Source organism: Rattus norvegicus, chromosome 9 (assembly GCF_021556685.1).
Source record: "Rattus norvegicus strain SHRSP/BbbUtx chromosome 9, alternate assembly SHRSP_T2T, whole genome shotgun sequence".
Lineage (NCBI taxonomy): Eukaryota > Metazoa > Chordata > Mammalia > Rodentia > Muridae > Rattus > Rattus norvegicus.
In genome coordinates, this window is record NC_141542.1 from 3,853,813 (window position 1) to 3,868,524 (window position 14,712).

Consider the following 14,712-nt stretch of genomic DNA (forward strand, 5'->3'; position numbering starts at 1 on the left):
CTAACATTGAGTTGTCTCTAGCAGACAGCTGACTTGAGCAGTCTGCTGTCTTGATCAGAGGGCTGTCCCAAGCAGAAAGCTATCTTGAGCACACAACAGATCCAAGAGATATATGCCGAGATGCTTATGGAGCCCTCTTGCACATATAAAAGGCTGTCAGATTGTAGCCATGATTGACTTCAAGTTGTTCTTTTGGGGTTTCCAAACACCCTTTATCAGGACACCTGATCAGCTCAAGTATGCTTCTTGCCACAACAGATAATATTTTACATTTATTTACTGAGAGATGACAGACTGTTAATGGTATGGCATATGACAAATGTTGAGGTTAGAGAAGGTTTTCTCTTTCAAGTATGAAAACATAATCAAGCAGGTGAAGAAATTGAATGAAACAGTCCAAGACCTAAAAGTGGACTTTGAAACAACAGAGAAATGACAAATGGATGGAAGTATGGGTATGGAAAACCTAGGAAAGTGATCAGGAGCTACAGCTACAACCTTTATCCACACAAGATAAGAGAAAAAAGACATAGAAGATCCTATAAAAGTCACGAACACATAGGTCAAATAAAATACAAAGTACAAATAGTTCTTAACCCCAAATTTCCAAGAAATTCAGGGCAAAGTAAAAGACCAACCTAAAAATAATAGAAATAGAAGAGGATGGAGATTCTCAGTTCAAAGTGCCGGAAAACATCTTCAACAAAATTAAAGAAGAAAATTTCCCTAACCTAAGGAAAGAAATGGCCATAAATGTACAAGAAGCATACAGAGCACCAATAGTTTGGACCAGAAAAGAATGTCTTTCCATCGCTTAATAATCAAAGCACTAAATACACAGAATATTTAAAGCTACAAGGGAAAAAGTCTAAGAAACATAAAAAGACAGACAAATTAGAATAACACCAGGCTTCTCAACTGGCACAGTAAAAGAAAGTAGATCATGGACAGATGTCATGCTGAAACTAAGAACAGAAATACCAGCCCAGGTTGTTATATCTAGCAATAGTCTCAATCACCGTAGATGGAGAAAAAGTAGATATTCCATTATAAATTGAAATTTAAACAATATCTCTTTGCAATTCAAGTCATACAGATGATATTAGAAGCAAAATTACAACACAATGAGTATAACTATACGCAAGAGAAAACAAGACACTAATCATCTCACAAGAAAACCAAAAGAGAATTACACACAATTAATACCACCTCCAATCACAAAAATAATAGAAAATAATTCTCATTGCCTTTTAATATCTTGAAACATCAACAAACTCAATTCTACAATTCCACAGGCTGACAGAATGGATACATAAATAGGATCCAGCATATAAGAAACAATCTCAGTGACAAAGACAGATTCTAACACAGTGTAGGAAAAAGTTTTTCAAGAAAATGGCCCCAAGAAATAAGCTAGAGTAGCAATTCTAATATCCATGAAAATAGACTTTCAACCAAAAGTTATCAAAAGACTTGGGGAAGGACACTTCATATTTATCAAAGGAAATATTCATACAGATGAAGTCTCAATTAATATCTATGCACTAAATGCTCAAAAAAAAATAAACAACTGGAAAATCAAGAAGAAATAAAATTTTCTAGACAGAGAGTTTGAATATATGAGGACAACCATACTCATAAACAAAATCGTACTAAAACTCAAAACACACATTGAGCCTTACACATTATTAGTGGGAAACTTTAACATGCAATTCTCACCAATTGACAAGTCATTGAAACATAAAATGAACTGCAACACAGCGAAACTAAAAAAAAAAAGTTATGAAACAAATGGTTTTACAGATATCTATAAAACATTTCACCCTAAAACAGGAGAGTATACCTTCTTTTCAGCATCTAATGGAACCATGTCCAAATTTTACCTTATAATGTGACATAAAACACACCTCAAAAGATACAAGAACATTGAAATAATCCTTATATTCTTTCAGATCACAAAAAACTATGGCTGGACATCAAGAAAAATAAAAACAAAAGAAATTCTACATACTGATGAAAATTGAGTAACTATCTAATCAAAAATAATGTCAAGGAAGTAAGAAAGAACAAATGGAAGGAAGGAAGGAAGAAAGGAAGGAACAAAGGAAGGAAGGAAGGAAGATAGAAAGAAAGAAAGAACACTAAAATTCAATTAAAATGAGGGCACACCATATTCAAACTTAAGGTACAGAATGAAAGCAATGTTAAGGGAAGAATTTATAACATTAAGTTCTTCCAAAAAGAAATTGGAAAGATCCTATACTAGCAACATAACAGCATGCCTGAAAGCTCTAGAACAGAAGGTATTTAAAACACCTAAGAAAAGTGGATGGTATGAAATAGTCATACTCTGGGATGAAATCAACCAATAAGATACACAGTGAAAATTTCAAAGAATCAAAAAAAAAAAAATCCGAAGTGTTTCTTGGAGAAAAATTAAGAAAATAGATAAACTCTTTAGAAATTAACTTAAGACACAGTATTCAATCTAACAAAATCAGGAAAGATAGGGAGACATAACAAAAGAAACTAAGAAAAGTTAAAAAATATATATTTGCACTAAAAAATAATTCAAGAAAACTGGAAAATCTAGAACTAATAATGATTTCTTAGAGAGAAAACAAGTACCAAAAGTTAAACCAAGATTAGATAAACTATCTGTAGAATCCTATAAACACTAAGGAAATAGAAGCAGCCATTAAAAACCTCTACCAAAACAAAACAAAACAAAAACAAAAACCCAGGACCAGATGATATTAGTTCAGAGTTCTACCAGACCTTCAAAGTATTCCACAAAATAAAAAAAAAGGAAGATTATGCAGTTCATTCTATTAAGCCACCCAATCACACTTATACCTAAACCACACAAGGACCCCAAAAAGAAAGAATGCCTTAGTCAAATTTCACTTATGAATATCATTACCAAAACACTCAATAAACTTCTAGCAAACAAAATCCTAAACACATCAAAACGATAATCCATCATCATCAAGTAGGCTTCATCTCAGGCATGCAGGGATGGTTCAATATACAGAAATTCATCAACATAATCCACAATATAAACAAACTGAAAGAAAAAGAAAACAAGATTATCTCATAGATGCTGAGAAAGCATTTGTCAAAACTCAACACCCTTTCATGGTAAAAATCTTGGAAAATCAGGAATTGAAGGGTCATACCTAAACATTGTAAAAACAGTATACAGAAAATTAGTAGCCAACATCAAACTAAATGGAGAGAAACTTGAAGCAATCCCACTAAAATCAGGGAAAAGGAAAGGCTACCCACTCTCTCCCTACCTATATAATATAGGACTTGAAGTTCTAGCCAGAGCAATTTGGCAACAAAATGAGAAGAAAGTTATTCAGGGTCCCGGAGAGGCCTTCCACCTGTGTATCATGGGGGTGAAGAGAAGAAGGAGAGTAAGCAAATGTTCTGTTGTTAAAGTCTCATTTATTGGGGAGAACATTACAGTTTTTAAGGGTTTCAGGGAGGGGGAGTGTCCTTGTAAAACACAAGGATGGAGGGAGGAGGGCATTCCAGCAGCGATAGCAGAAGGTGAAGAGGTCATGCGATGGTGACACCGGAGTGTCTGGTGTCTGCTCAGACTGAAACATCCTGTGAAAGTTATCTTTCTCTGGCTTAAATTCATGGGAGCGGCTTTTGTCCATCAATCTCAAGGCTTCATGGTAGCCATTTCTAGGTTGAACATCTGTGGCCATGCAGCCAAGAGTCACATAGCCACTTTGAGCCATACAGTCACAAAGCAGCCAGGCCCAAATCCAATACGACTTCCTACAACAAAGTATAAAATTTGGAAAAGAAGTGAAAATATCACTATTTCAATATGATATTATACTTAAGTGACCAAAAAATTCCAAAAGAGAACTTGTAAACCTCATAAACAATTAAAAAAAATGGCTGGTTATAAAATTAACTCAAACAAATCAGTAGCTTTCCACTACTCAAAGGATAAACAGGTTGAGAAAGAAATTAGAGAAATGACACCCTTCAGGATAATCACAAATAATATAAAATACCTTGGGTGACTCTAACCAAGCAAGTGAAAGATCTGTATGACAAGAACTTCCAGACTCTGAAGAAAAGTTGAACCTATCAGAAGATCTCAAATCTCCCTTGCTTATGGATTGGCAGGATTAATATTGTAAAAATGGCCATTTGCTGATGGGAATCTATGGATTCATGCAATCACTATCAAAATTCCAACTCAGCTTTTCATAGAGTTAGGAAGAGCAATTTGAAAATTAATCTGGAATAAAAAACCCAGTATACTGAAAACTATTCTCAACAATAAAAGAACTCCTGGAGGAATTACAAACCCTAAACTCCAGCGTTATTACATAGCAATGGTGATAAAAACTGTATGGTTTTGGTACTGATACAGGCAGATAGATCAGTGGAATAGAACTGAAGACCCTGATATGAACTCAAACACCTATGGTAATTTCATGTTTGACAAAGTACCTAAAACCAACCAGTGGCAAAAAAGACACCATTTTCAACAAATGGTTCAACTGGAGATCATCAAGTAGAGGAATGTAAACTGATCCATTCTTATCACCTTGTATGAAGTTCAGTTCCTCAAGAACTACCACATAAAACCAGATACACATAAACTAATAGAAAAAAAGTGGGAACATGCCTGGAGCACATGGGCAGACAGGAAAAAGTTCTGAACAGAACACCAGAGGCTTATACTCTAAGACTAAGAATTGAGAAATGGAACCTCATAAATTTACATAGTTTCTGTAAAGCAAAGGATACTGTCATTAGAACAAAACACCAACCAACCAATTGGAAAAATAAACTTTACCAATCCCAATTCTGAAAGATGGTAATATCCAATATAAACAAAGAACTCAAGAAGTAGATTCCAAAGAACAAAAAGCTCTATTTAAAAAATGGAGTACAGAGCTAAAAGTAGAATTCTGAACTGTGGAATATCAATTGGCCAATAAATACTTAAAGAAATGTTTGACATCGTTAGTCCTCAGTAAAATGCAAATCTAAACATCCCTGAGATTTCACATCACACCAGTCAGAATGGGTAAGATCAAAAACCCAGGTGACAGCAGATGCTGGCAAGGATGTAGAGAAAGAAGGACACTCTTCCATTGTTGTTGGGGTAGCAAGCTGGTACAATCATTGTGGAAATTAGTTTGGTGGTTTATTATTATTAAAAAATTGGACATAGTAGGACCTGAGGACCCAGCTATACCACTCTGGGCATAGGCGCAAAAAAAATGCTCCAACATATAAAAAGGACACATACTTCACAATGTTCATAGCAGCCTTATTTATAATACCCAGTGCTGGAAAGAACCCTGATGTCCTTCAACAGGGTAATGGATTCAGAAAATATGGTACATTTACACAATGGTACTACCAAGTTATTAAAAACAATGACTTCATTAAATTCTTAGGCAAATGGATGGAACTAGAAAATATCCTGAGTGTGGTAATCCAGTCACTAAAGAATGTCCATGGTATACCTCACTCATAAGTGGATATTAGCCAAAAAGCTCAGGAAATCTGATATAATTCACAGACTCCATAAAACTGAAGAAGAAGAAGAAGAAGAAGAAGAAGAAGAAGAAGAAGAAGAAGAAGAAGAAGAAGAAGAAGAAGAAGAAGAAGAAGAAGAAGAAGGAGAAGAAGAAGAAGAAGAAGAAGAAGAAGAAGAAGAAGAAGAAGAAGAAGAAAGACTAAATCGTGTCTGTCTTGTATACTTCAGTTCTTCTTAGAAGAAGAAAAAAATACTCACAGGAGGATATATGGAGACAAACTGTGGAGCAGATACTGAATAAAAGGCAATCCAGAGACTGCCCCATTTGACAATCCATCCCATACAGAGCCAGCAAACCCAAACAATATTGTAGATGCAAAGAAGTGCATCCTGACAGGAGCAATAATGACTGAGCATGTAAGGTACTTGTGAGCCTGTAGCTTGTGATGAGCTAGTCTATTTTTCAAGTATGAAGTGAACCTAAATGTTAACTTTGGCCACAACTATTTTCTAGATCTACTACAAACTCTTAGTCTTCCTAGAAAATCAGATAAAATTTTATATATTTTGCGGTTCCAGAAAGAGATTTTGTGTGGTTAAACTGTACAAATTCACTGGAGGTATAAGTAATGAGTTGGGTATACCTCAAAATCAGAGAGTCCCTCAGAGAACTAACTCCTTCCCTTGTGATTAGTCTGCCCTTCACCCTCAGCCCCACAAATTGCATGCTCTAACTCTGTTAATAAAACAATGCAAAATGGTCCTGATTATAACACTAGTATTATTTTTTGGCCAAATGCTCTGTCAGGGACCCTGCTTGAGTTAGTGTTATATTGAAGAAAAGAAACTGTTCAAAGATTGAGTAATATTTCGCCTTTGTCTCTATAAACAACCAGTCCTGAATTAGTGAGGTTGTGCCATGCTCTGCTGCCGTAACATTTAACTTCAAAGTTTCATTTGTTTGAGAAAAACAACGTCTAACCTGTCGAACTGAGCAATGCAAGTGTCTAACACAAATTAATGGTGTCTTCATTCTACCACTCTATTAAAGTCTACCTAAACAAATTTCATCAGCATGTCTGCACCTTCTTAAAAACTGGCTTTTTCATCATGCAGACAGGAAAAAAGCAAGCGTGGTATATTCATCAAAGAAGAAATAATCCTCAAGTAAATACTTGAACACTAGAACATATACAACAAACACATGCAAGTTTCACTGCATGTATATATTATGTATGTGTGTGAACTCATGTTTATGCAAGTGAATGTTTGGAGTCAGGACAATAACTCTCCCTCATGTGCCATGCATCTAGTTTTGTGTGTGTGTGTGTGTGTGTGTGTGTGTGTGTGTGTGTGTGTGTGCGTGCGTGTGTGCATGTGTGCTTTTTTTATTCGTTGTGGTTGATGTTTTATTTTATTTTTGTGACAGGAGTTCTTTTGTTTTTGTTTGAGGCTGGGTCCAAGATGGTCTTGAACTCACAGAAATCAGTCTTCTTTTGCCTTCTAAGTGAAGAACTCAAAGTCCTGGGCCACTCACACCAAGCATCCATCTAATTTTCTGACACAGTTTGCATCCCTGACCTGGAGATCACCATTTAGGTTAGGCAAACTGCCTTTTCAGCTATGGGATCTACCTGCTTCTGCCTCCTAATGATTAGGATTACAGGCACATGCAAAAAAATCAACTTTATATATGTTCTTGGGATCAAATTCAAGTATTCAGACTTGCAAAGCAAATATTTTTCTAATTGAATTGTTCCCAGGCCCCCAAACACATGGCAACTGGGAATGAGCAATAAATTCTTGGTTACATTCAGTACAGCATGTTAAACTACAGAGTTGACTCTTGAAACTGGTATGCATCTCTTCAAGGTGCTTGTTTGAATGTAGCATTTAGACTAAGGAATCCTGCTTAAACAAAACAGAAATGCTGAACCATTCAAGCTAGGGCATCAGGAAAATGCAAATATGCTTATTAACCTCAACCATAGTCTTCCAGTACACTCCAGAAACCTGGTAGATAAATAGTACTATGCTTTCCTCCACAGGCTTACTCACATATTCTGTGGGTCACCTTTTACTGCTGAACTATGTTGCCTTTATGGTTCAAGGTTTTTATGTGGCTTATATCTTGGTCTATATGTTTATAATCATTACATTTTTACAAAATTATGCTGCAACAAAATTTTAAAAAGTCCTTTGAAAATAAGTTCAAGGGCCTGGAATAAGGTACTAATAGTTAAGAACACTTGTTGTAAAATAATGAGGACAAGAGTTAAGATCTCAGCACCTGAAAAACAAGCAAGGTATCCTGTCTACAGCTGTAATGCCAGATCTGAGGAAGTGGCAATAAGGGAAACGTGGAAGCTTAATGGCTTCTAGACTACGAGGGAGTACATGAGGCCCAGGATCAGGAAGAGACCCTACTAAAAAGAAAGAGTAATATATTCACACACTAATACCCTATTCTGGCCCCTGAGTACACAGGCACACACACACACAAACACACACACACACACACACACACACACAAACACACACAGTGAGACACACACATATAAATCAATTATTTAAATAAATAATCTTTAAAAAGAAAAGAGGTTCACAACAAAATCAATGAAAAGTGGGAGTGAAAAGAATAGTATTACATCAAACCCCACCCAAACTAGGAGTAGGTACATTTGTTTGGAATAAGTGTAACACATTTTTCTGATTTAACATATGTTCCTAAGAAGCTAAGGAAGAGTAAAACAGGTGGTCCCCAATACAGAAGTCTGTCCCAAAAGACAAAATTTAACCAAGGACAAGCAACATAACATATACATGTAATCTCAGCACCCAGGAGAATGGCAAGTTTGAAACAAAGTGGATTATATCAAGATTCTACCTGAAAACAAACAGAACTTTAGACACATGTTAAGAGGAAACTTGACTACTCTAGGAACTATCAAAAAAATGGTAGCTCGGGAAAAAGCAAAACAAAAAGTTTAAATGCAACTGCAGAAGTTAATGGAATAACAGGAATGCTGACTGAGCCACTAACAGATTGAGAGGAGCATGGGATGTATTTTAATCAGAATTTGAAAACTGCTTCTGAGGGCAGAGAAGAAATATTTTCTCCAGTAGGGCGAGGCATCTAGCAAAGACTTGGGATACAGTTATCACCCTGATGACTTGTCTTGAAAACATGAGGACCTGATTTTGATCCCTACCCCATGGTCCAGGTAAATGCCAGGCACAGTGCCACAAACTTGTAATCCTAGTACAGGGTAGACAGAAACAGGAGATACATGGTACTCATTGTGAGCCAAAATAAAGGATTGAGGGGACTCCAAAAATACTGACACACCTGCTTGAAAGGGTTATTGAAAGACCTGGCTGACACTGTACAAAGAATTGATGAAGAAGTGTAAAGCCAAAGGGAAGTACCTTATCAGGTAAATTGCTGGTGCCAAAGCAAAGATATGATAAACTCACACCAAGGCTGCTGTGGAATTCAGCCAGTCCCTATCACAAGAGCCAACCCAGAAAAGCCTCTAAAAGAAACAGACTTGAATGACCTTGGAACTGCAGTTGAGCTCCTATAATGCCCCTAGTATGTTTACCCATATCAATCCCTTTCTGGTCCCGGAATAACATAAGTTTTTCTGGAACAATTTAAGAGGAACCCAAATTCCTAGATCCCCATCAATACAACTAACAGGTCCAGACGGGTTCTGCCTTATCTCCTTCATGTTATTCTTTTGGTGAGAAACAGGCCAGCCCAGGATCATCCTTTAGATTCTGGATGCAGCCTATGGACAAGTGATCAAAAGAAAAAATAAATATTTTGGTGAGCCTATTGGTCTAACCTTAAATACTGATTTACGTGGGCTTTCATAGAAAGGGTGCCTGGAAAGAAACACTCACACAGTGAAAATGAGTGAAGTCCACAAAAAGACTTAATAGTGATAACCAAATTAAAATAACTGGTTTGAATGAGAAATGTCCCACACAGGCTCTTTTCTCTGACTACTTGGTCCTCAGTTAATCACACAGCCTTGCCAGTTTGTGAAAATATAACACTGGAGTGAGATTTGAGAGCCTCAATTCACTTTCTGTGTTTTTTCTTCTATCTCTCTCTCCCTGCCTCCCTTCTTCCCTTCCTCTTTCCTCCCTACTTCCTTTCCTCCCTCCTTCCCTACATCCCATTGCTGACATGTCTTCCACACCCTGATCGAATCCAACTGTCAGGAATCATGAGCCAAACAGAAACTTTTTTCTTTGACTTGCTTTTCATTGTGATATTTTATCACAGGAGCAGAGAATAACTAATAAAAAAGATTTGCCTACCAACAAAAGAAAATAAAAATATTACAGGATATAAAACATAATCTAAGTTCACTGCTTGCTCAGCTGGATATATATTTAGTGAAAACGATGAATATTGAATGTTACCAAAATCTGCTATTGGAAAAAATGGAAGGAGAACATGTTTGAGTGTCTTAAAAGTGTAAAGCCCATACTTGGTCTTCTAAAAAGGCAAGGAAATTGCTACTTCAGAAATTGTTGACAAGAAAGTAATTATGTGGTTTCAGAAATGACTCAGAGCATTGGAGCTCTTCTACAGTATCTTATTCTGAACTCCCGCATCTGTTAGCCCACATCCTTCTGTCATCATCCACATACATTCACATACACATATCCTGACTTATACACACATATTCACAAACTTTAGAATAATCTCAATACTTTTTCTCTCCTTGTAGCTTTTTTTTTTTTATTAACTTGAGTATTTCTTATATACATTTCGAGTGTTATTCCCTTTCCCGGTTTCCGGGCAAACATCCCCCTCCCCCCTCCCCTTCCTTATGGGTGTTCCCCTCCCAGCCCTCCCCCCATTGCCACCCTCCCCCCATAGTCTAGTTCACTGGGGGTTCAGTCTTAGCAGGACCCAGGGCTTCCCTTTCCACTGGTGCTCTTACTAGGATATTCACTGCTACCTATGAGGTCAGAGTCCAGGGTCAGTCCATGTATAGTCTTTAGGTAGTGGCTTAGTCCCTGGAAGCTCTGGTTGCTTGGCATTGTTGTGCAATGGGGTCTCGAGCCCCTTCAAGCTCTTCCAGTTGTTTCTCTGATTCCTTCAATGTGGGTTCTATTCTCAGTTCAGTGGTTTGCTGCTGGCATTCGCGTCTGTATTTGCTGTATTCTGGCTGTGTCTCTCAGGAGCGATCTACATCCGGCTCCTGTCGGTCTGCACTTCTTTGCTTCATCCATCTTGTCTAATTGGGTGGCTGTATATGTATGGGCCACATGTGGGGCAGGCTCTGAATGGGTGTTCCTTCAGTCTCTGTTTTAATCTTTGCCTCTCTCTTCCCTGCCAAGAGTATTCTTGTTCCCCTTTTAAAGAAGGAGTGAAGCATTCACATTTTGATCATCTGTCTTGAGTTTCATTTGTTCTAGGCATCTAGGGTAATTCAAGCATTTGGGCTAATAGCCACTTATCAATGAGTACATACCATGTATGTCTTTCTGTGATTGGGTTAGCTCACTCAGGATGATATTTTCCAGTTCCAACCATTTGCCTACGAATTACATAAAGTCGTTGTTTTTGATAGCTGAGTAATATTCCATTGTGTAGATGTACCACATTTTCTTTATCCATTCTTCTGTTGAAGGGCATCTGGGTTCTTTCCAGCTTCTGGCTATTATGAATAAGGCTGCGATGAACATAGTGGAGCACGTGTCTTTTTTATATGCTGGGGCATCTTTTGGGTATATGCCCAAGAGAGGTATAGCTGGATCCTCAGGCAGTTCAATGTCCAATTTTCTGAGGAACCTCCAGCCTGCTTTCCAGAATGGTTGTACCAGTCTGCAATCCCACCAACAATGGAGTAGTGTTCCTCTGTCTCCGCATCCTCGCCAGCAGCTGCTGTCACCTGAGTTTTTGATCTTAGCCATTCTCACTGGTGTGAGGTGAAATCTCAGGGTTGTTTTGATTTGCATTTCCCTTATGACTAAAGATGTTGAACATTTCTTTAGGTGTTTCTCAGCCATTCGGCATTCCTCAGCTGTGAATTGTTTGTTTAGCTCTGAACCCCATTTTTAATAGGGTTATTTGTGTCCCTGCGGTCTAACTTCTTGAGTTCTTTGTATATTTTGGATATAAGGCTTCTATCTGTTGTAGGATTGGTAAAGATCTTTTCCCAATCTGTTGGTTGCCGTTTTGTCCTAGCCACAGTGTCCTTTGCCTTACAGAAGCTTTGCAGTTTTATGAGATCCCATTTGTTGATTCTTGATCTTAGAGTATAATCCATTGTTGTTTTGTTCAGGAAATTTTTTCCAGTGCCCATGTGTTCCAGATGCTTCCCTAGTTTTTCTTCTATTAGTTTGAGTGTATCTGGTTTGATGTGGAGGTCCTTGATCCACTTGGACTTAAGCTTTGTACAGGGTGATAAGCATGGATTGATCTGCATTTTTCTACATATTGACCTCCAGTTGAACCAGCACCATTTGCTGAAAATGCTATCTTTTTTCCATTGGATGATTTTGGGTCCTTTGTCAAAAATCAAGTGACCATAGGTGTGTGGGTTCATTTCTGGGTCTTCAATTCTGTTCCATTGGTCTATCTGTCTGTCTCTGTACCAATACCATGCAGTTTTTATCACTATTGCTCTGTAATACTGCTTGAGTTCAGGGATAGTGATTCCCCCTGAAGTCCTTTTATTGTTGAGGATAGTTTTAGCTATCCTGGGTTTTTTGTTATTCCAGATGAGTTTGCAAATTGTTCTGTCTAACTCTTTGAAGAATTGGATTGGTATTTTGATGGGGATTGCATTGAATCTGTAGATTGCTTTTGGTAAAATGGCCATTTTTACTATATTAATCCTGCCAATCCATGAGCATGGGAGATCTTTCCATCTTCTGAGGTCTTCTTCAATTTCTTTCTTCAAAGGCTTGAAGTTCTTATTGTACAGATCTTTTACTTGCTTGGTTAAAGTCACACCTAGGTACTTTATATTATTTGGGTCTATTATGAAGGGTGTCGTTTCCCTAAGTTCTTTCTCGGCTTGTTTCTCTTTTGTGTATAGGAAGGCTACTGATTTATTTGAGTTAATTTTATACCCAGCCACTTTGCTGAAGTTGTTTATCAGCTTTAGTACTTCTCTGGTGGAACTTTTGGGATCACTTAAATATACTATCATATCATCTGCAAATAGTGATATTTTGACTTCTTCTTTTCCGATCTGTATCCCCTTGACCTCATTTTGTTGTCTGATTGCTCTGGCTAGAACTTCAAGAACTATATTGAATAAGTAGGGAGAGAGTGGGCAGCCTTGTCTAGTCCCTGATTTTAGTGGGATTGCTTCAAGTTTCTCTCCATTTAGTTCTACAAGGAGAAGTTTACTTCTCCTTGTAGCTTTTAACATTTGCTTTAGTTTTCAACAAAATATCATTACATCATTTCTGCCTTTCCTTTCCTTCCTCCTGTTCCTCCCATTTTTTCTGCGTTAAGCCCTCTAAAATTTATGATCTCATCTTAATGAAAATCACAACTGGTCATGATAAATTTTTTAAAGTGTATGTTTTAAAGAAAACTTGTATGGCTTCTTTAAAGGAAGTGACTAAAGAGAGTGGATTGTTTGTATATGACAAAGCAGGGTGCCTATAACCACAATGTAGCATTATTTTTTTATACACCTCTGTGTTGTACGTATATATAAATATTTAAATACAACTTTTTGACTGTGATCATTGTTGCTTGTATGTATGTGAATTCAGTGCTGACCATTAGGTGTTGTATACTCAATTACGAGGCTTATTCTTAGGAAAAACTACTTTTCCCACTTTCAGCAGTCTTTGTCTAGAGATGGGACCCTGTGAGACTACCCCTTTCACATTAGCATGTCTATTAGTATTGTATTTGTTTAAACCATGTTTGTCAGCCATACTGTTGAGAACATCACAAATGTAGCTTCCTTGTCTTTCTAGGAGAATCTAATATAAGATTTCCTTCTTTCCTGGCTCTTACACTCTTTTTATTTTTTTGTCTTCAGTATTCCCAAAGCCCTAGATGTAGGAATTGTGTTACAAATGTGTCCTGGTGTTGCACTTCCCACAATACATTGTCCATACATAATTCATAACTGTATTCTTTTTTTTCTCTATTTTTTTTTTCGGAACTGGGGATCGAACCCAGGGCCTTGTGCTTGCTAGGCAAGTGCTCTACCACTGAGCCAAATCCCCAACCCCCATAACTGTATTCTTAATAATTGTCTTTATACATACAGACAAGTGCATCTCTCACGCCCTGTAAAAGTCACTTCTTAAGTTTAGAAATTTAGTCCATTTTAGAAAAGCAAACTGTTCAAAACAAATATTTTAAAAAAGTCGAGTATCACTAAAAGCATGCATAAAGCTTTCATTGACAGAATTGTGTAAAGACGGAGAAAGTGTTCATTGATGAAGGGAACAGAGGGCATGCAGAAAAAAATGAATTTTTTGAGTCAGCTCTCATAAGTTTTCATGATCCAAGGAAGCTAAAAATTTCCTATTACTAATTCCCAGCAGCCACCTGCCAAGGTCCATAGGAGTATTAGCCTAAATGTTCCAGGGTATCTGTAAGTCAAAACTAATCTGAAGTTGTAATGTTCCAAGCAGACGAAAACAACACATGCTGTGATGTCTTAGTAACACAAGTCACAAGCTCCTTTGGAGGAAAACAGGCCTGATGTGTGATTCAGCACATCAATATTTTATTTTGCATTCATCAATCATTCACCACCTACTGGCAGGGAGTACCTTCCAGGGAGTGTCTCCAGATCTCTTTCTAAATCCCAGACTGTGAATATTTCAAGTATTGGGGATGAAGAAGCCACACAGGCATGTTAGTCTTGTCTATCTAGCCTGGAAATGTGATGCTCTATTATAGGATGAAAGGGGAACAAATGACAGAGAAATCCGGACACACTTGCTTTTCCTGGAGTCTCTGAACCAAAACAATATGCCACCAGAGAAATGAAGTGATTAATCTCAATTGTCAACTTGTTAAGATCCAGAGTCACCTGAGAGATGGGCCTTTAAGCATACCTGTGATAGAGTTTCTTAATTAAGTTAATTAAGATTGGAAGAACTGCTCATTAGCTAGGGGTGTTCCCAGAGATATATGTGAGTTGAGAACTAACCTATGTATCTACTTCCTGTTG

General features: G+C 37.4%; 1 non-coding gene across 1 annotated transcript; it reads right to left on the reverse strand.

The window, feature by feature from the left end:
* Window positions 1–13,681: 13,681 nt before the first annotated feature.
* Window positions 13,682–13,755, reverse strand: NEWGENE_40934091 (transfer RNA alanine (anticodon AGC)). The gene has a single exon. It is a non-coding gene; the product is annotated as a tRNA-Ala (tRNA).
* Between the last annotated feature and the right edge of the window lie 957 nt (window positions 13,756–14,712).